The sequence below is a fragment of the Papio anubis genome, chromosome 4, assembly GCF_008728515.1.
Source record: "Papio anubis isolate 15944 chromosome 4, Panubis1.0, whole genome shotgun sequence".
NCBI lineage: Eukaryota > Metazoa > Chordata > Mammalia > Primates > Cercopithecidae > Papio > Papio anubis.
In genome coordinates, this window is record NC_044979.1 from 94,209,006 (window position 1) to 94,231,147 (window position 22,142).

Consider the following 22,142-nt stretch of genomic DNA (forward strand, 5'->3'; position numbering starts at 1 on the left):
CCTATAATCCCAGTGCTTTAGGAAGCTACAGCAGGAGGACTGCTTGAGGGCAGAAATTATAGACCAGCCTGGGCAACACAGTGAGACCCCTATCTCTGAAAAATAAAAAAAATAAAAATTAGCCAGATATAGTAGCACACACCTATAGTCCCAGCCACTTAGAATGCTGAGGTGGGAGGATTACTTGAGCCCAGGAGTTTGAGGCTGCAGTGAGCTATGATCACACCACTGCGCTCCAGCCTGGGCAAGATTCTGTGTCTTAAAACAAAAAAAAAATAAAAATTAAAAAAACGAATGGGGACGGTTGAGCTACCTACTGTCACCTGTCAGTGGTGGGCAGTGGCCGTGAGCTTCCTACTGGTCACTCTGGTTGGCTGTCGTTGTGTTCTGCTGACATTGTCTTTGTCTCATGTGATTTCTGGGCATGTGTTTCTGGTCCCTTTGTCACTGAGGACCTTCTCAGAAAGGAACAGTGGCATCCCTTTTAAGCCATGCTGCTGACACACACCCTCAACTCTCTATCTCCGTAGGACATAACTTCCCTTGGCCAGGGGCACCATAGTTTCTGCCTGCCTCTTTACTCCTCAGCTCCCTCATGTGAGCCGAGAAAGCCACTAGTTTCTCCTCCATACCCTGCAAGGGCCACAGGGGGCTGCAGGCTGGAGTGCCATCTTTTACCCAAGAACAGTTACACCATGATCCCTTCTTGCTGCTGGTGTGAGCTGCCCTAGCAAGTTCCCACGCTCGGAAATCTTCAGCCAGGTAGCCATCCTCAAAGTGGGCCTGCAGAGACTGAAGCCTGGTACCTACCCAGTCAGCTGGTGGATGCTGGGCTCCTCTTGCCTAAAGGCACCTTTAATCTCTGTTTTTTGGAGTCCCAGTTTCTTGCAAACCATAAGAAAGAGGGGAGGGCAAACCTCCTCAGCAGGAGCACTGTACTCCCCGTGATTCCAGTTCCTGTCCCTGGGTGGTCTGCTGGTGCCTGGCAGTGGGTGTGGGTGATGGCTGGGGTAGCCTCATTTAGCAAGTATCTGGCTCTGTTTTCTGCTCAATTAAAAATGTGGGAGGATGATTATGTTCATTTGATTGTGGTGACATTTTCTTGGATGTACACATAGGTCAAAACTTAACATATTAAACACTTTATGTGCACTTTATTGCCCATCAATTATGCTTTAATAAAGCATAATTAATAAAGCTGTTAAAACTGTTGGGGGAACTTACTGCCTGTTTGTCCTCTTCAACATTTATTACACTTTTGTAAATAATGCTGTGTGAACAATTTTTCCTTTTGATGTTTTCTTAAGATAAATTCCTAGCAGTTCGGATTACTGGCTAAAAGATAAAAACCGTTTTTATAGCTCCCAATACATATTGCTATATTATTTTTCCAAAGAATTGTGCCAATTTCCAGTGTAGCAGTAAGTATGAATACACAAGTTTAATAGCAACCTTATACTTCAGTATTGTTTTTAAAAATTGTTCCCAGATACAAAATGGTACATTAATTTTTATTTCTTTGATTAAGATAAAGGATAACACATGTGTGTATGTTAGATCAATTTTTATTTCCTCTTATGAGAACCGCCTGTTCTTATTCTTCATCTATTTACCTACTAGGTAAATAAATGACTTTTGATGTTCTTTTATTTTGATTTCTGTAAATGTTGTCATGAATTTTTTTTGTGAAATAAAAAGAGTGTTTTCACCGAAAGTAATGTTTATTCCCATGGTTAGAATTTGAGAACAAATTGACCAGAGTAAGCGAGACCTAGTTATAGACTGTGCAGGCCCATCAGCTGCCTCTCCTGGTTTCTGACCTGACCTGTGTGGGCAGGTCAGGTTGTTTTCTCCAGGCACCCCTGTCTGCCCGTAGTCACATGGGCTCCCTGATTGTTAGCTCTCCTACTCTCTTAGTTTTCTGAAGCTTATCTGATTAGACGGCACGTTTCCTTTTAGGACAGTGATTTTGAACCTGGGAAAGTATACCTAGGAAGTGGGAAGAGTAGGGGTGGCGTGGGATGTGCAGTTTTAAAAAATCTGTGGAAAGAATTTAACCTCCCTGTCAAGGCAGTCATAGTTTCATTTATAGTATTTTGAAATTTCAAATAGTATCAAAGGATTTATGTACAAAAATGAGATACCTAAGACTTTTATAAATGTCAAAACAGAATGAAGCCATTTTAATTGAGAGACTCTGCTCTTTGCTTCTTTTCAAGATGGTAATATGAGTTCAAGTTTTAAACTGCTCCAAATACAGTGCACGTGCATGTGCGCATACACATGCACATACTCCAAAGATAGCCATGCTCAAAAACAAACATCTGTGTAAACACAGGTCAAAACAGAAGCTTCTAGCCTTAAGTGTAGGCTAAGGCCACCAACCCACTGGATTTTGAATCTAGAAATGCTCAGAGTTGGCTGGAACTTGGATTTCTATGGGGTAGACAGGACCAACAGCACCTTAAGCCCTACTAGATAGTAAGAGTGACGGAAGCAAGGAGGTGGGCTTTCTTACCATGAAAAGAAACTGAAAAGAAGACACGACTGGGCTATAGCTTGTATATATCTAATTTAATACTGGCAATTAAAAGAAAGCTTTTTGTTTGTTTAAAAGAGTCAATACAAGTGAAGCTAAGTAGCTGTGTAGCCAATGTTGCCAGAAGAAGCAGAGAAGGCCCTGGAGACAGAAACTATGTCAGGGCACCTGCTGATTCAATAGCTGAATTTGTGAAATTGCCTCAAGAATGGAAGCCTTTGGCTATTGACATAAGGCCTGTTCTATCATTGGAGTGCCAGGAGTTGGGTGGAGGTGCTGCAAAGCCACGAGAAAAGAGTGCATGATGAGAGAGGGGAAATAATAAAGCACATAAAGAAAACCCACTTTAAGAAAGCAAGTCAATAAAGTGTGGAGAATTAATTCTTGAAAAAATAAAAATTAAACATTCTCAAAATGAATTTAAAATAAGTATGTGTAATGTATTCAGAAATAAAAGAAAAAAGAATAACCATTAAAATGTTTGTGAAATTTAAAAGTGGGTAGAAAGGAGTCAAAGATAAATGGATATAAAGAACTAATTCTAAAACCTGAAACTAAAAAATGTGTATAATAATAGAGATGAAAACTCAATAAATGGGATAAAATCTGACTGAAAAAATCAGAGAAGTACTGAATTCGAAAATAGTGTTTAAGAATTTACCAAACAAGAAGCATAAAGAAATAAAGAGGGAAAAATATTAAGAAGACGTTAAGTGAAATAACAGATGGATTGAGAGACTCCATATTGTTCTTCCCACTTCCAAAATTCAACCCACCTACAAACTCCTATTGAAAGCACTACTAAAAAATGTTCTGGGTCAGAATGTTCTTCAGTGGTTCTTTCAAAAAAAAGAAAACCGGCTGGGCCCGGTGGCTCCTGCCTGTAATTGCAGCACTTTGCGGGGGCCGAGGTGGGCCGATCACGAGGTCAGAGATGGAGACCACGGCTAACACGGGTGAAACTCTGCCTCCTACTAAAATACATGAAAATTAGGCCGGACGCGGTGGCTGGCTCTTCCGTAAAACCTGTAGCCATCGGGGAGGCTGGAGGCAGGAGAATGGCTGGAACCCTGGGGAGGCGGAGCTTGCAGTGATCTGAGATCCGGCCACCGCACGCAGCCTGGCGACAGAGCGAGACTCCGTCCAAAAAAACCAGAATGATATGGGATGTAAGAAGCATTAATGAACAAAGTAATAGATAAAAAGATGTTGTTAAATTAATTACTGACAATTCAAGATTAACATTTTTGTTTGCTTAAAAGAGTTGGGAATAAAATTTAGACAGTAAATACAAGGAGGATAGAAGAGATGGAATTCAATGGGCCAATGGCAACTAAGATCATCACTTTGTTTAGAAAGATGAGGATATTAAATTTCTTTAGACTTTGTCAGGAAATATATCATTTTATATTTATGTTGAAAGTAACCACCAAGATAATAGAAATGTAATCTATAGCTTCCAAACCATTAGAAGAGAAATACAAAGAATAAAGATAATTTTATCAATCCAAGAGAAAGAATGTAAGGGAGAAAAAAAGAAGCAAAAATGAGGTTGGGGGAGGTGGTGACAGGAAGATTATACAATGAAAACGCAGCACAAAAGTGGATAAATTAACCCAACTCTATCAATTGTCACAATAATTGTATATGGGTCAACTTCAGGCTAGCTAAAGAAGAAGATGGTCATATTTGATTAAAACAAACAAACGAATGCTGTTTATCGAAGACATACCATAAACAAAACTACCTGGAGCAACTGAAAAAGATGTAACAGGCAACTACTAACAAATAGAGAAATTGGTATAGCAATATTAATATCATATAAAGCAGAATTAAAAGCAAAATCATCACTAGTGATAAAGAAGCACACTGCATTATGAGATAGTTTTTCTTAGAAGATATAACAACTGTGAATTTGTATGCATTAACAAGGCTTTAATACATATAAAGAAAAACTAACAGAATTATAAAAATATGCAGACAAATTCACAATCATAGTGGATAATTTAACATAACCCTATCAAAAATAAAGCCATCAGACTGGGCGCGGTGGCTCATGCCTGTAATCCCAGCGCTTTGGGAGGCCAAGGCAGGCAAATTGCTTGAGCCCATGAGTTCGAAACCAGTCGGGGCAACATGGTGAACATGGTGAGACCCTGTCCCCGCCAAAAAAAAAAAAAAAAAAAAAAATTACCAGGGTGTTTTGGTACATGCCTATAGTCCCAGCTACATGAGAGGATGAGGTGGAAGGATCAATTGAGCAATTGAGCCTGGGAGATAGCACCACTACTGCACTCCAGCCTGGGTGACAGAGGAAGACCCTGTCTCAAAAAATAAATAAATAAATAAAATAAAAAAAATAAAGCAATCAGACAAAAAATATTTAGTAAAAATATAGAAGATTTAAACAACATAATTAAAAAGCTTCCCCAATAAATATTTAAAACATCGAGTTAATGTCCCTCTCAATCATATAATAAAGCATCCACAAGTTTATTAAAAACAAGTCTCACTACATTTAAAAGGATTTAAATCACAGAAAATATGTTTTCTGAACCACAATGGAATTAAATCAGAAATCAATAATAGAAAAAAAGATAAAATCTGCAAATATTTAGAACTAAGTAGCATGCTTCTAGATAACCTGTAGATTTAAAAAGAAATCTAAAAGAAAATTAGAAGCTACTTTAAGCTGAATAAAAGTGAAAAAACATACATAAAAGTTGTGGGATAACACTGAAGCTGTAGCAGAAAGAAAATTTATAGCACTAAACATCTTTATTAGAAAAGAAGAAAGATCTTAAAATCAATGACTTCAACTGCAACTTTAAGAAATTAGAAAAGAAGGGGAAATTCAGCCTAGAGTAAGAAAGAAAAAGAAAATAATAAAGAGTAAGAAAGAAATCAGTAAGATAGAGGAGAGAAAATCCAAGAAACCAAAAATGAACAAGATTAATAAAATTAGGAAACCTTTAGTTCTACTAATCAGGAAGAATGGAGAAGACACAAATTACTAATATAGGGCATAAAAGAGGTGACATGACTCCAGATTCTATAGATACTAAAAGGATAATATGGGAGTATTATAAACAATTTTATGCTAGCAAATTTAATAATTTAGATGAAATGGATAAATATCCTGAAAGACTCATATTACTAGAGACTTCTTAAGAAAAAATAGATAAACTGATTAGCTTGTGTCCATTACAATTGAATTTGTAGTTTAAAATATTCTCACAAAGAAGACTCCAGGCCTTTACTGGTGAATTCTGCTTTACTGGTGAATTCTGCTACATATTTAAGGGAGAAAAAAAGAACAATTCAGAAAATGAAAGACTTAGATATACTTCCAAAATAATTGTGTAGATCCAGCTTTAAGCTGACAGCAAATACAGATAAATTACAGTAATGTAATGTAGTAAACGTAGGACTGAAAATGATAAGCAAATTTAGCAAAGTGAATTCAACAATCTAAGAAAGGTATAATATACATCATGATTAAGGGAGATTTATCTCAGGAATGCCATGCTCATTCAACATTTGAAAATCAACTTTTTCACCATATTAACCAAATAAAAAATAAAACACACATGATTATCTCAAGAGATACAAAGAAAACACTTAACAAAATCCAGCATATATTACTTATAAAATCTCTCAGCCAACTTGGAATAGAGGGAACTCCCTCAACCTAAGAAAGGGCATCTACAAGCAATGTACAGCAACATTATACCTAATGATGGAAGACTGAATACTTTCCCTTGAAGATCAAGACTAATACAAATATATCTGTCTATTCTTACCACTTCTATTCAGCATTATATTGAAGGTTCTTTCTGGTGCAACAAAGAAAAAGGAAAGTCATCTATTATGGAAAGAAAAGTAAGCCTGTTGTTATTCACAGACAGTGTAATTGCTAATATAGAAATGCAATGGGATCTGTAAAAACACTTCTAGAACTATTATAGAAATAATAAGTTAGTCAAGTTCCAGGATACAAGGTCAATATACAAAAATCAATTCTACATCTATATACTAGCAATAAACAACTTGAAATTCAAATAAAAAATACCATTTACAGTATCATCAAAAATATCAAATACTTAGGGGTACATTTTTTAAAAGATGTGAAAGATCTATAAAAGGAGAACTACAAGATATCACCGAGTTAAAGTAGAACCAACTCAAAGGACAAATAATCTGTTCATAGGTCCCAAGACTCAATGTTGTTAAGCTGTCAGTTACCCCTAAGTAAATCCATAGATTCAATGCAATCCTAACCCAAATCTAACAGGTTTAAAAAAAACTTGTACATAGAAAATACAAATGCCAGGCTCACGCCTGTAACCCCAGCACTTTGGGAGGCCGAAGTGGGTGGATCACGAGGTCAGGAGTTCAGTACCAACCTGGCCAAGATGGTGAAACCCTGTCTCTACTAAAAATACAAAAAAATTAGCCGGGCGTGGTGGTGGGCGCCTGCAATCCCAGCTATTCAGGAGGCTGAGGCAGCGAATTGCTTGAACGCAAGAGGAGGAGGTTGCAGTGAGCCAAGATCATGCCACTGCACTCCAGCCTGGGCGACAGAGTGAGACTCTGTCTCAAAAAAGAAAAAAAAAAAGAAAAGAAAATACAAACAATACCAAAGCAAAGATGGCAAACTATATTAAAGAGTATGTGTGTCAGTATGATGCTGGCCCCATAGAATGAGTTAAGGAGGAGTTCCTCCTCCTCAATTTTTTGGAATAGCTTCAGTAGAAATAGTACCAGCTCTTCTTTTGCATCTGGTATAATTCAGCTATGAATTCATCAGATTCTGGGCTTTGTCTGGTTGGTAGGCTTTTTATTACTGATTTGATTTTGGAACTCTTTGTTGGTCTGTTTAGGGATTCAATTTCTTCCTGGTTCAATCTTGGGAGGTTGCATGTTTCCAGGAATTTATCCATTTCCTCTAGGTTTTCTGGCTTGTGTGCATAGGGTTGTTTGTAGCAGTCTTTGAGGGTTTTTTTGTTTGTTTTTGTATTTCTGTGTGGTTGATGGTAATGTCTCCTTTGTCATTTCCGATTGCGTTTATTTGAATCTTCTTTCTTTTTTAATTAATTAGCAGTCTCTCTACTTTATACTTTCAAATACCCAACTTCAGGATTTGTTGATCATTTGTATGGTTTTTTGTATCTCAATTTCCTTCAGTTCAGCTCTGAGTTTGGTTATTTCTTGTCTTCCTTTACCTGTGAAATCCTCTATATTCTATCCTTCATGCATTTCTCACTTCCCATCCCTGAATATAATCACTATCCTGATATTTGTAGGAAGATTTCAAACTATTGGTTTAATTACTTTAATAGGTATCAGATTATTTAGATTTTCTCTTTTTTCTTTGGTCAAATTTAGCAAGACACTTTCTAGGAACTTGTTTATTTCATGTGTTTTCAATTTTATTGCCATAAAGGTGTTTATAATTTTCTCTAATAAATCGTAAGTGTCTATAATGTCCTTTCATTTCTTCTTTTGCTTCTGTCATTTTTTTTTTCTTAATCTATATTGGCAGGGGGGTGCTAATTTAATTAGCCTTTTAGAAAGTACTAACTTTTAACTTTATTCTCTATGTTATCTTTCTTTTCCAGTTGAGTACTTCTGTCCTTATTTCCCTCTTCTTGCTTCTTTAGTACTTCTTCTCTTTTTAACATGTTTAAGTTGGATACTTAGTTCTTTAATTTCCGGCCTTTAATCTTTTCTAATGTAAATGTTTAATACCATAATTTATCTTCTAACTGATGCTTTAGTTGTATCCGGTAAGTTTTGACATTATAATTTCCATTTTTATTTTTTCTTTGACCTAAGATTTGCTTAGAAATATGCTTTCAAATTTCCAAGTGCATGGGCTTTTAAAGATATATTTTGATTATTGATTTCCAGCTTAAAATGACCCTAACGATATCAATATCTTGAAATTGAGATTTGCTTTATGGATTACTGTGAGATCAATTTTTATAAATGTGTCAGTGTTTAAAAAGAGTGTGAATTCTCCTATTGTTAAGTGTTATGTTTGATATATGTCCCACAAAACAAATGTTAATTGTGTAGGTCAAATATAGGATATACTTATTTTTGTCAACATAATCTATCAATTATTGTCAGAAATATGCTAGAATTCTTCAGTATATTTGTTGATTTATCTATTTTATTTATATATATGGAAATTTTTATTTCTGTAAGTTGAAGCTGTATTTTCTAAATTAATGGACCTTATTTTTAAGAGAAGTTTTAGGTTTACTGAAAGTTGAGCAGGTAACACAGACAGTTTTCATATGGCCTCTGTCTCCCATGCTCACAACTCTTCCTATTACTAACATTTTGCATTTGTTACAATTGATGAACTAATATTGATACATTATATTGACTGAAGTCTATAGATTACATTAGGATTCACTCTTTGCCTTGTAATGCTCTATGGGTTTTTGACAAATGTGGAATGTCATATATCCACCATTACAGTATCATACACAATAATTTCACTGTCCTAAAAATTCCCTGGGCTCCACTACTCATACTTTCTTCCTCCAAATCCCTAGCTAGCAACTGCTTTTTTTTTTTTCTTTTCTTTTGGCAAAGTCTATTGTTTTGTTTTTAACAGAATGTTATTATATAGTTTGAATCACAGAGCATGTAGCCTTTTAGACTGGCTCCTTCTACCAGAAAGAACGCATTCAGATTTCTTCATGTCTTTTTTTGTGGCTTGATGCACATTTCTTTTTATCGCTGAATAGTATTCCATTTTATGGATGTACCACATCTTTTTTATTCGTTTACCTACAAAGAGAGCTTGGTTGCTTCCAGTTTTGGTATTTATGAACAAAGCTGCAAAAAATATTTGTGTGCAGGTTTTCATGTGGGCATAACTTTTCAGCTTATTTGGGTAAACACCTAGGAGTATAATTACTGGGTCATACTGTAACACTATGTTTAGTATTATAAGAAACTACCAAACTGTCTTTCAAAGTGATTGTATCATTTTATATTCCACCAGCAATAAATGAGAATTTCTGTTGCTCCACATTCTTGAGAGCATATGGTATGTCAGTATGTTTTGAATTTTATCCATTCTAATAAATGTGTAATGGTATCTTGTTGCTTACATTTGCAATTCCTAATAACTATATGATTTTGAGCATCTTTTCATATGCTAATTGTCATGTGTATATCTTCTTTGATAAGGTATCTGTATAGATCTTTTGCCCTTTTAAAAATTGGGTTGTTCATTTTCTTATTGTTGAGTTTTAAGCATTCTGTGTATGTTTTGGATACAAATCCTTTATCAGATAGGTATTTGGTAAATATTTTTTCCAACTCTGCAGTATATCTTTTCATTTTCTTAACAGTGTCTTTTGCAGAGCAGTTTTAATTTTAAGGGAGTCTAACTTAACAATTTTTTCTTTCATGGATTTTGCTTGTGGCACTGTATCTAAAAACCTACCACCAAATCCAAGATTCTTTTCCTATGTTATTTTTTAGAAGTTTTTAAATTTTGCATTTTAAATTCAGGTCTGTAGTCCATTTTCAATTACCTTTTGTGAAAGATGGAAGGTCAGTGTCTAGAGTAATTTTTTTTAACATATGACTATCCAGTTATTCTGGCACCATTTGTCGAAAAGACTATCTTCCTCCATTGAATTGCCTTTACTCCTTGGTTAAGATCTGTTTCATGTATTTGTGTGGTTCTATTTCTGAACTCTCAGTTCTGTTCCATTGATCTGTTTGTCTATTCTTTCACCAATATCACACTCTTTTAATTGATATAGCTTTATGGTAAGTCTTGAAATTAGTGGTGTCAGTTCTCCAGTCAGGGGAACTTTGTTCTTCTCCTTCAGTATTGTATTGACTATTCTGGGTCTTTTGCCTTTCCATATAATCTTTAGAATCAGTTTTTCAGTATTCACAAAACAACTTGTTAGGATTTTGACTTAAATTACATTGAATGTTAGATTAAGTTGGAAATAACTGAATCTTAATACTGAATCTTCCTATCTATGAGTGTGAAATATCTCTCCATCTTTGTATATCTTAGAGTTTTAAAACTATCCTCATACAGAAATTATATACATTTTGTTAGATTTATTCCTAAATATTTTATTTTTTGGTATTGATGTAAATGGTATTATGTTTCTATATTTTCTTTTTGGTTGCATGAAGTTTAAAACTGTGTTATCTTTTTGGTGAACTAAAAATCATTTCCTTATGTAGTGAATTTATTTATCCCGCTAATGTTTACATCAAAGTATCTATTATTTTTGTAAGGAGCCATAAGATCTTTTTAACCTCATATATACTTTCAATTTTTTGATTTTCAACTTTTCTGAGCCTTTATGTTTTAGGTTTGTCACTTGCAACAGTATATAGCCATATTTGTGTGTGTATGTGCATGCAACACATATCAAATATGACAATACTTACGTTTTAATTGGAAAGATTAATTGATTTATACTTGTTGTTATTAAGTTACAGTTTAACTTTATTTGGTCAGAGAACATACTGCATATAAATTTAATGCCTTTAAATTTATTGATAGTTGTTTTATAGTATATCTTGATAATGTGCCTTGTACAATGGAAAAGAATGTGTGTTTTGTTGTTTTGGGGTAGAACATCCTATACATGTCAATTAAGTACTGAAATTTATTTAGCTTTAACTGTGGATTTTTCTGTTGCTCATTGTGTTTCCATCAGTTTACTCCATGCATTTTGAAGATCCATTATTAAGTACATAGATGTTAAGAATTGTTATGTTCTTTTGATGAATTAGCCTGTTTATGATGATAAAATGACCTACCTTGTCTCTGGTAATATGCTTTGCTCTGAAGTCTACCTTGTCTAATATTAATAGTCACTTCACATTTCTTTTGACTAGTATAGCACATTTTCCCAACCTTGCATTTTTAAATCTATTTTGTATCTTCACATTTAAAGTGCATTTCTTGTAGGCAGCATATAGTAGTCTTGCTTTGTTATCTAGTTCAACAATCTGTGTCTTTTATTTGGAGTATTTTGATAATTTATATGTAATGTAGATATTGATATAGTTAGACTTAAATCTATCACTTTGCTATTGTTTTCTATTTGTCCCATTTGTCCTTTGTTTTCTTTCTCCTCCTTATGACTTCCTTTGAATTGAGTACCTTTTATTAATTTTTTTTCGTCTACTTTGTTGGCTTATTAGTTATAACTCTTAGGTTGCTTTAGGGTTTATGCTGTTCATCATTAGCTTATCACAGTCAATCTTCAAATTATTACACTACTTCATATAGAGTGGAAGAATGCTATAATAGTATACTTCTGTAATTAGGTTTTACCCCTTCTAGTTTTTCCTTTTTTCTTTTCTTTTTCTTTTTTTTTTTTTTTTGTTTAGATGGAGTTTCACTCTTATTGCCCAGGCTGGAGTGCAATGGCGCAATCTTGGCTCACCGCAACCTCCACTTCCTGAGTTCAAGTGATTCTCCTGCTTCAGCCTCCCAAGTAGCTGGGATTACAGGCATGCACCACCACGCCCGGTTAATTTTGTATTTTTAGTAGAGACGGGGTTTATCCATGTTGGTCAGGCTGGTCTTGAACTCCCAACCTCAGGTGATCTGCCCACCTTGGACTCCCAAAGTGCTGGGATTACAGGCGTGAGCCACTGTGCCTGCCCACACTTTCTAGTTTTTGTGCAGTTACTATATATTTATTTTGCACATGACATAAATTCCACAACATATTGTAGTTATTTTTATTTGAATAATAAATTATCTTTTAAAGAATTTTAAATAATAAAAGATACATACTTACCCATGTATTAACCATTTTTAAGGTTCTTTATTTCTTTGCATAGATCTATAGATCCATCTTGTATCATTTTCTTTCTGCTACAGGACTTTCTTTAACATTTCTTGTAGTGCAGGGCTGCTGGAGATTAATTCTTTCAGACTTTGTATGTCTGAAAAAGTCTTATTTGCCTTCATTTAAAAAAGACATTCTTGCTAAGTACAGACATGTTGGGAGTTTGTTTTGTTTGTTTTGTACTGTCAGTAGTTTCAAGATGTTGCCTCAATAACTTCTCATTTATATTGTTTCCAACGAGAAATGTGATATCATCTTCAGTTTTGTTTCTCTGTTCTTAATGTGTCTTTTTTCCTCTGGCTAATTCTAAAATTTCTCTTTATCTCTGGTTTTGAGCAATTTGGTTATGATGTTACTTGAAATTTTCTTTGTTTCTTATGCTTGGGGTTCATTGGTAGCCTTGAATCTAAGGTTTTATAGTTTTTATGAACTTGAAAAAATTCTGCTTTTATTTCTTTAAATATATTTTCTTTATTGCCCTCCTTGCTCTTCTCCATTGGGGAATCTAATTGCACTTATATTTGGCTTCTTGAAATTGTCCCTTAGATCACTGGTGCTCTTCTCGTTTCTTAAAAAATGAACAAACAAATTAAAAACTCAACTTTTTTTTCTGTTTTATTTGGAATAATTTCTGTTGCTATGTCTTAAAGTTCATGAATCTTTCTGTTGAAATGTTTAATCTAATGTTAAGCTAATCCAGCATATTTAAAAATCTCAGATATTGTAGTTTTCATCACTAGAAATTCTTTTTGGAGTTTTCTTATATTTTCCATGTCTCTATGAAGTACTTTTTATATATTGAATATAGTTATAATAAATGTTTTTTGCTAATTCATTGCTAATTCTAATATCTGTGTCAGTTACGGGTCCATTTTGATATATTTTTCATCTTATAAATAATATTTTTCTGCTTCTTCACATATCTGAACATTTTTGATTGGATGCCAGATATCATGAATTTTACTTTGTTGGATGCTGGTATATTTTTGCATTCATATAAATATTATTGAGCTTTGTTTTCGCATGCAGTTCAGTTACTTGAAAACAGCTTGATCCTTTTTAGTCTTGCTTTAAAAATTTTTAGGTGAGGCAGCATTTAATTCAGGACTGATTTTTCTCATGACTGAGACATGGTCCTGGCTGTTCAGCGTACTACATTCAGTGCCCTGTGGATTATGAGCTTTTCCAATTGGCTGGTAGAAACAAACACTATTCTTGGCCTAGTGTGAGCCATAGGTAATGTTCTTTCTAATCCTTTAGGGTAATTTTATCTCCCTAGCTTTGAGTCATTTCCTCATATGTACATACTGATCAGTGTTCTCCTGAATATTCAAGAAGGACCCTCTGTAGATCCCTGGAATTCTCATTTTGTACAGCTCACTTATCTCTAGTACTCTGCCCTGCAAACTCTAGCTGCCTTTATTTCCCCTGACTCCCAACTTGTTCTCCTAAATTCAAGGAGTCTGTCAGGCTCTGCTTGGCTGAAGGTGGTAAGCTGAGGTAATCTTAGGGCTCTCTTCATTTGTTTCCCATCTCCTGGGGATTACTTTCATTAGCAGTATCCTGTGTCTTAAAAAACATTGTTTCTTTTATTTTGTCAAGGTTTTTGGTTGTTTCAGATGCGTTGGTAAATCTGGTCCCTGCTATTCCATCTTAGCTGCAATTGAAACTCATTTCCTTGTTGATTAATGATGGATTTGGAAATTTTTCTGCCATTTCATGTTGTACTTTCTATTCATCCTGATGTTTTAAACAAGGTCTTATTCTATATATTTCCTCTCTTTCTATGACCATAATCAGACATTTCATTTATCAAGTGTTTATGACATGCCAGGCCCTAGACTATGTGGTTTGCATAGTTTCCTCCTTGAATACTTGCAATGACCCAAGGAGGTAGCTATTATTAACATGCTTTGTTTACATAAAAGAGAACTGAGTCATAGAGCTTTGAATTACCCCCTTCCCTGACCCAAGGTTACATATCAGGGCTGACATCCAAGTCTTTCTCTAAAGCCTGTGCTTTGTGTATACGATACTGTCCCACATCTTGAATGATTTCAAACCATCAGCTTACAGCTAATATGCTATACTCTAGGTAGGCTAATTCATGTGTTTGTTAAGTTAATAGGACATTTCCTCCTTTGGATTGAAGGATCAGTGATTTGGTTGGCTTACTGGCCTCTACATTCATTTTCTGTGGAGCTAATCCAGAGTAAACTCTGGCTTATGTTGTCAAATAATTTAATATTAGCAGAGTAAGCTATGATATTAGTAACTATGAGCATACTGTGAATAGTTTAATGACAAAGTGCCTGGGGAAATGAGCCTATTGGTTTGGGAGAGAATGGATTATAATAATAACTTATTTAAAGATATCATTTTATCTCTCTTGGTATAGAAAGCAAACCCTGGGTGTCAGTAGAAATCACCCTCTGAGTTTTAATAATCTGTTCATTACTTGAAGACTCATCCTGATTATCTATCGTCCTTGCTCTAGAGCCTAGCACAGGACTCGTGATACCGAAGAGCAAACAAACATGTTGTAAGAAGGCTCTGTGCTTACATTGCTGAGCATTTACAGTCTGCACCTGGTGCCCGACCTCTGCTAGGGGTGAAGGTCACAAGGAGCCTGGGCTCTGGGAAGTTCTCTTGGCTGCCCCCTGCACACTCTTTATGACTATTATAATCATAGGGTAGTTTACCCTGTTAGGAGGCATCCTCTGTTGTCCTGTCCCCCCTGCCAGTGGAGCTGCACAAGGTTGTAGCAGGAATTTCTAATTTCATGTCATCAAACATTTATTTGGTAATCCTTAAATGTGCCTACCTGAGGCTGGTAATGTGACACAAGAATTATCCATGAAGCTTAAAGGCAGAAATCCCTTTTGAAACAGGTTGTACAATGGCATAGTGTGTCATGTACCTCATTACTGAATTCTGAATGTGTTCAAATCTTTGAATTTCATGATTTAATTAACCAAATGCACCTTTCAGAGGAAGGGAAAAATGGAAGATGCTGAAAACCCTCAAATTTCTTAAGTCCCTGCTGTGAACTACATTGAGCAGGTATCGCCTTGCAGACAAAGATGGAAACTTATACAAGCCCAAAGGCACAAGGCTGTTTCCTACTGGAGCTGTCATGACAACAAATGGCAGAAACAGGAAGTCTGTACCACATGGTGGAATTTATGCCAGAAAATCAAAGGGATATAATCCATTTGTTCCAGCTTCACAAACGGCGTGTTAGACATTTGCAGTAGGGAATGGCCTTGGGATTTGAAACATCTCTTTCCAAGGAAACGAAAGTTTTTGAGAAAGATTATTATTAAAAACTTGACTGCACTTTCCACTGCAAGGAGAAGACAAGCAAGAAGATTTGTAGATTCTGTATTCTTCCAGCAAGCCAGGAATGTGAGTGAAGAAAGAAAATGTACTCCTGTATTCAGAAAGAATTTATACCAGGTCTAGGCTGTGTTAGAAACTGTGCTAGGTGCTCAGGGTGAAAGCCAGATTAAGAAAAATACAAAAATGACCTTGAGATTTGAGGAGAGATACATAAACATGCATAGGTGACAACTAAGTAGCAAATGAAGTATGGGTGCAGAGAGCAGGCAATATTGCTTGGGAGAATAAGAAGGTTTTGCAGAGGAGGCGAGGTTTGAACTGAGCCTAAAAGGATGCTTAAATGTCTATGGGGAGAGAAGGGCAGTCTGGGAAGAGGCCACAGCATGTAAAAATGCATGGAGCCTTGAGAATAACCCACACCCGTGCCAGAGACAGTAGGTCATCCATTCATTTATTGTGTCAGTCCATTTGTGTTGCTATAATGGAATACCTGAGGCTGAGTAATTTATATAGAAAAGACATTTGTTTGGCTCATGGTTCTGCAGGCTGTATATATGAAGCATGGCACCAGCATCTGCTTTTGGTAAGGGCCTCAGGAAGCTTTTGCCAAGGGTAACTGATGGGTCACATAGTGAGAGAAGGAGCAAGCAAGAGAAGGAGGGGTGCCACCTTCTTTTAAAAAAACAGCTCTTGAATGAATGGAGTGAGAACTCACTCATTACCACAGGGGAGGGCACAAAGCCATTCATGAAGGATCCTCCCATGATCCAAACATCTTCTACTGGGCCCCACCTCCAACCTTGGGGATCATGTTTCAATAAGAAATTTGGAGGGGACAAATATTCAAACTCTATCACCTGTGTTTATGAATGATTGGAGATAACACAAGAAAAGAATGTCCAGGTGTGGTTGGAAGCAACATTATGCTGTGGATTTATGGTAGCGGCATAACTGGATCATATTTGTATTGGGGAAGTTAATTCTGAAAGTAGCATGGAAATGAAAGAAGGCCTAGGAGTACATCGACACTAAGAAAGCATTGCAGTGCTCTCGGTGAAGATGATGTGTTCTAGACCATAGCTGAGGTTGTGTTTAGGTCTTTGCTGTTATTCGATAATGAGGTTTGCCAAAAGACATAGCCTTCATTATCACCTGCCTGGTTCTATGACTGAAGGATCATTCTGGCTCCCTCCCACTTTTGCGTTTTTGTCCTGGACTAGGCAAAACTGTGCTTGGCTTGAGTGTCAGACAAGCCTGTGGTGGAGTCTCATCTCCACCTTCTTTCAACTGTGAGACTTGAGGCCTTTCTGGCCTAACTTACCTCATCTGTAAAATGAAACAGTGGTGCCTAGTGCAGTGCTTTTAATAAGTTTTGGCTGCTTGTGACTCTTTGAAGGGGCAATTAAGTCATACATTTTTGTAGACTGGACTCAATGCATGGATATTAATTAATTTGTCTTTATTCAAACAATAAGTTCAAGCAGGGGATTTAATCTCCTGGACACCTCAACTCTTCTGTGTAGTATGCTGTCTGTCATCCTTCCACTTTAGCGTGGTATGAGAAATTGCTTATCTTAACTGTCCTGAGCATTGCTAGATGACATGATTCAATTTTGGAGCCAGATGTGCCTGTAGATATCATTTGTTAAATTTTCCTCTTCATCCATCCATTAATTCAGCAAACAGTGACTAAATATCTAAATGTGCCAGGTGTCAGGCTAGGCAGAGGCAAAAATGAATTAAACCAAACCTATGCCTTCTAGATGCCCAGACCCTTTGGGGGTTATAAGCACATAGTTTGTAATACAAAGTACTACGGAATTTGGGGAAGGAGAAGAGAAAATAAGGCTGGAATGAGCAAGAAAAGGATACAGAGTGTTCATGAAAGAGTTGACACTTGAGCCAAATTTTGAAAGATGTATTCAGGTTTACCAGGTTGGCATTGGAGGTGAAGGTGGGTCAAAATTCCAGTGTTTTTATATACCAAACTACCTTAAAACTCAGGAGGCTAAAACATCAGTTTTTAATTTCTCATGATTGTATGGGTTGATTGGGCTCCCTGGGGTAGTTCTATTCCACATGGTGTTGACTGAGGTCAGTAAAATTGGGGGCTCTGATAGGTTAGAAGGTGGCTTCTCTCATATGCTAGTGCTTCAGCTAGGAAGGCTGGAATGACTAAGGTCTAGCTGAATTAACTCTCCCTCTTCTCTCTGTCTGTCTCTCTCTCACATTTAGTTGTCAACCCAAACTTCTCTATGTGGTAGGATGGATCCCAAGAGGGAAAAAGGAAAGTTGCAGCACCTCTTGAAGTCTAGACCCAGAAGCCTCAGAGCATCACTTCTGCCATTTCCTGTTGGTTGAGGGAAGTCATGAGCCAGCTTGGATTCAAGGGCAAGGAAGCAGTCTCCATCTTCTGACAGGAGGAGCAGCCTGCATGCAGACAGGTGGGAGGAATGGTTGGTGGCCATCTTTGGAGACAATTTAGCCCAGTCAGTCCAGGCAGAGGCCAGAGTATTTGTAAGAGGTGCCTCTACTCTCAGTAAAGGAAAAGACAAGGTCAACTGCTGAGAGCACAGAGGAAAGGGGAGGGCCAGGGACCTGAGGAGAATAAGGGAATAGATGAAGATATCTGGCAGGGACCCTGAGGGTTACAGAGCCATGTTGCAAACCATACCATAATGGTAACTACAAAATAAATGTTAGTTCCTGACCTCTCCCCCTCTCTTAGTTGTGAGATCATCTCCAGTGGCATTCCTCAGGGTCAGGAGTGGAAATGACCTGTGAGGAATCAGACCCAGAGAGAAAATAAGTTATCTCAGGTCACCCAGCAAGATAGTGGCAGAACCACGAGTCTCCCATACAAGACAGTGCTGGGCTTTCTGTGCCCTACAAGAAGTTGTTTTGATACTACGAATTGCTACTCTCATCACTTCCACTTCACTTTCGGTGATCTAGGATTGGAGAGAAGGTGGACACACAATGGAAAGGATAAAAGTAGTACTTATATATCTTTCTGGGGCACTGGCTCCAAGAGATCAACTCATTCCAACAAACATTTATTGAGAACCTACCATGAACCAGGAACTAAACTGCAGACACAAAAATAAGTAAGACATGGATCTTGCCCAGAGAGGCTCATAGTCTAGGGGAAGACAGACATTCCGAGAATTAATTTCAGTACAATATGATCAGGTAGTGATTGACCAATACACAGAGAGGGAGAGAGGTCAGGAAGTAACGTTGATTTTGTACTTACCATTGTTGGAGACTGAGCCAGGAACTTTAGCCTCAGAGGACACTCAAAGCAGGAAGACAAATTAGGAGATCAGTGTTCCCAGGCATTTGAGAGCGTCTTACTCCAAAGAACTTGGACTACTTTGCTTCTTCCTGGAGAAAAATCAGTAGGGAAATATTCAAGAATCTAAGACTACAGATTGTCTGTGTGAATACTTATTTTTACTTGTTTGTTTTAGAAAAATTACTGTTAAGGCAGTGGGAAAGATGAATTGGATCAGGAAAACACTCAAGCAGGAGTGCAGTTGGGAGATCAGTGTCCAAGATGAAAGGGTTCAAGTGCTTCTTACCCCAACCAGTGGGTTTAAACTTTTTTACCATCACCCCCACACTAATGGGTAGACACAACACCTCGTCAACAGTGGTTCGCCCCACCCATGATTTTCCTGAGTGGATTAAAATCGAGTAGGACTGTTTAAAGGATTACTGCTTTGACACAGCAAGGCAAGAGAGTGAAATTTTCGCCCCTCCTTCCAGTGCCCTTCCTCATTCTAGCCTCTCCCCCACCTTCCTTGTTTCCATTTATCCTGTGTTCTATTTCACCAGATATTTTTTGCGTGTCCATTGTGTGCCAGATACGGCCAAGCACTAGGGAAATGACGGTGAACAAGATATAAGTTTTAGACAGAGTGGTTTGCTAGTAAGAAGGCTATGGGAGGACACTTTCATATGGGGGGAACCTATCTATTATCCTCCAAATCATGTCATGGACGCATACGCTTACCCTGCCTCAAAGAACTAGATCTGCAGAATAAAACAATCCCTACATTTCCCCCAGGACAAATTGATGAAAATTATTCGACATGGAGGCATTATGGCGTTAAGTTATTACCGTCAAGGATAAAGGAAAAATTCTTTAGATATCAGGCCTAAGGAAAATAATAAGTTGCCCATAAGGGGGAAAAATGGTGCTGGCCTCACACTTCCCCATAGTCCCAATATCTGGGGACGATGTAGCAATGTCTACAAAATTCCAAGGGAAAACAATGACCCAGGAATAATAAATCTAGGCAAGTGTTTGTACATACATAAGAGCATCAAGCAGATATTCCCAAGCACATGAGAATTTAGAGATTCAGTGTTTCTGAGTCCTCCTTGAAAAATCCACTTGACAGACTCCAGTCAACTAAGACATGAATCAGAAGGAAAGTACTCAGGAATGAAGAAGCTGTGTGATAAAAAGACAAGTAAGCAATAAATCCATTAAAACTGAGAACGCAAGCTACAAATCCTGGAGTTATGAAGTTACTTCCAAATCCTGAGAATTATGAGTATAGCATAGAATGTAAATGTTAAAAATCTTATTATTATTGAGTAAAAAAAAAAAAAAGTAATATAACTAATGAAAATCAGAAGGTGTCAGAACATGGGAACTAGGGCTACTTTCCTCACCTTTCATAGCAGAGAATTAGTTAATGGTGTCTGAAATTGAAATATGAAGTATATAGGCCAGACACAGTGGTTCACACCTGTAATCCCAGCACTTTGGGAGGCCAAGGTGGGTGGATTGCTTGAGCCCAGAAGTTCAAGACCAGCCTGGGCAATGTGGCCAAACCCTGTCTCCACTAAAATACAAAAAAAAAAAAATTAGCTGGGCATGGTGGCACGTGCCCGTAGTCCCAGCTACTTGGCAGGGTGAGGTGGGGAGATCACTTGAGCCAGGGAGGTTGAGGCTGTACTGAGTCTTGATTGTGCCACTGCACTCCAGCCTAGGTGAGAGAGTGAGACCTTGTCCATCTGTAACTGTTTTTCATAAACTTATTTTCTTAACCCTAAAGAGCTTCTTAAGAAAATAATATCTCCTGCAGAGACTCAGATTCTTCAGTTTCCTCTTTTTCATTCTTAGAATCAAGTAAAAGATTTTACACACTTTATTTCTAGAAATAATTGGCCCATTGTGTCTGTGTGTCTAGCCAGCTCCAGCTGGGTGTGCATGTACATCGCAAGGTATCTGGAATGATGCTTACCTAATATTAGTACGCTTTTCCTGGATGGTGGTGATGTGGATTAGTTTTGTTTTGTTATTCATGCTGTTGTGTATTTATTGATTTTTTTTAACAATTAGCAAATAGTATTTCCATAAAAACAATAATTTTAATACTAAAGAAAAAAGGCAGAGAAAGAAAGGAGGAAGGAAAAAGTAACACCTGAGACCTGTTACAGGGAGGCACATGGCAGGCATATGTCTGGGCATGAGATGCAGAGCTTGGCTTTTCTCTCTCTAGGCCTCGGTGTTCTCACCTGTGAATGGGATGAATAATTGTACCTGCTTCTGAGGGCTGCTGGAAGAAGATTCAGCATTTGAGAAGATTTGCTGAGAAGATTCAGCAAACGAGAGAATGCCTGGGAGGCACATGGCACAGTATCTGGCCCATCAGTAGTTCAAGACACGTTGACTTAAAAGGATAAAAACATGCAATATAAGAACAAGAAGGAACTTGAGTGATTCACGTTTTTATTTAATTTTACCCACAAGAAAACTGAAGCCCACAGATGGTTGCCCAAGATCACATGACTAGTTATGGCAGAACCTCGGTCCTCAAAACCAGCTCCTTGTCCATCCCATCCATCAGGCATAGGAATGAGAACAGAGGCATGTATAATACACAGTCATCAAGTACCTGGGCTAATACTAAAATTACTCTTTAGTATTCTCAGAGCACACACCAATAGATACATAATAGCAGAGGATATCTATGTACCCTTAGCTAAGAGAAACACTTGCATTTAAAATTTTGCCCCAGAAAACTCCACAGCATGGATTACATATTTGTGGCTAAGAGGTGACTGAAGTTGGTCCTTTTATCCCCATCCTGCTAGAGTTAATCCTATCTTTATCATCTCTTTCACTTTGAGATAATGAACTGAATAGCTAAACTCCCAATTGTTCAATTAATTATTTTTTTTCTATTGCCACTTTGTGGCAATAAACATGGTGTCTCAATAGACTTTGCCTCTTGAGTTTTTCCTGAGTCATTGGGAAAAGCCTATACATTAGTATTCATGGCAGGGTGGGCATCAAAGTAGACCTCCTGGCAGAGATTTCACATGCCATTTATGCAATTAATGAAGATTAGTGATTCTCGGAATGGATGGGGTTT

General features: G+C 37.1%; 1 long non-coding RNA gene across 1 annotated transcript in view; it reads left to right on the plus strand.

The window, feature by feature from the left end:
- The window catches only part of LOC108585049, a 130,367-nt gene that overhangs the window by 78,994 nt on the left and 29,231 nt on the right, over positions 1-22,142 (plus strand). Inside the window, exon 4 of the long non-coding RNA XR_002521015.2 lies at positions 17,983-18,191. This is a non-coding gene — a long non-coding RNA (uncharacterized LOC108585049). The remainder of the gene's footprint in view (positions 1-17,982; positions 18,192-22,142) is intronic.